The sequence below is a fragment of the Triticum aestivum genome, chromosome 7D (assembly GCF_018294505.1).
Source record: "Triticum aestivum cultivar Chinese Spring chromosome 7D, IWGSC CS RefSeq v2.1, whole genome shotgun sequence".
Lineage (NCBI taxonomy): Eukaryota > Viridiplantae > Streptophyta > Magnoliopsida > Poales > Poaceae > Triticum > Triticum aestivum.
The window spans coordinates 372,124,281-372,125,469 of NC_057814.1; positions in this window are offsets into that span (position 1 = coordinate 372,124,281).

Sequence of the window (1,189 nt, forward strand, 5' to 3'; positions counted from 1 at the left end):
CCTTTTATGTTATCCAGAAATTCTATATCATTTCCAATCAGCAATATGTCATCCACATATAATATTAGAAATGCTACAGAGCTCCCACTCACTTTCTTGTAAATACAGGCTTCTCCAAAAGTCTGTATAAAACCATATGCTTTGATCACACTATCAAAACGTTTATTCCAACTCCGAGAGGCTTGCACCAGTCCATAAATGGATCGCTGGAGCTTGCACACTTTGTTAGCTCCCTTTGGATCGACAAAACCTTCCGGTTGCATCATATACAACTCTTCTTCCCGAAATCCATTCAGGAATGCAGTTTTGACATCCATTTGCCAAATTTCATAATCATAAAATGCGGCAATTGCTAACATGATTCGGACAGACTTAAGCATCGCTACGTGTGAGAAAGTCTCATCGTAGTCAACTCCTTGAACTTGTCGAAAACCTTTCGCAACAAGTCGAGCTTTGTAGACAGTAACATTACCGTCAGCGTCAGTCTTCTTCTTGAAGATCCATTTATTCTCTATGGCTTGTGATACGTCTCCAATGTATCTATAATTTATGAAGTATTCATGCTATTATATTATCTGTTTTGGATGTTTATGGGCTTTATTAAACACTTCTATATTATTTTTGGGACTAAGCTATTAACCCAGAGCCCAGTGCCAGTTTCTGTTTTTTCCCTTGTTTCAGTGTTTCGCAGAAAAGGAATATCAAACGGAGTCCAAACGGAATGAAACCTTCGGGAGCGTGATTTTTGGAACGAACATGATCCAGGAGACTTGGAGTTGAAGTCAAGGAAGCTTCGAGGTGGCCACGAGCCAGGGAGGTGCGCCTGCCCCCTGGGCGCGCCCCCCACCCTCGTGGGCCCCTAGTGGCTCCCCTGACCGACTTCTTTCGCCTATATATATCCATATACCCTAAAAACATCAGGGAGCAGAATAGATCGGGAGTTCCGCCGCCGCAAGCCTCTGTAGCCACCAAAAACCAATCGGGACCCTGTTCCGGCACCCTGCCGGAGGGGGGATCCCTCACCGGTGACCATCTTCATCATCCCGACGCTCTCCATGATGAGGAGGGAGTAGTTCACCCTCGGGGCTGAGGGTATGTACCAGTAGCTATGCGATTGATCTCTCTCTCTCGTGTTCTTGAGGTGATACGATCTTGATGTATCACGAGCTTTGCTATTATAGTTGGATCT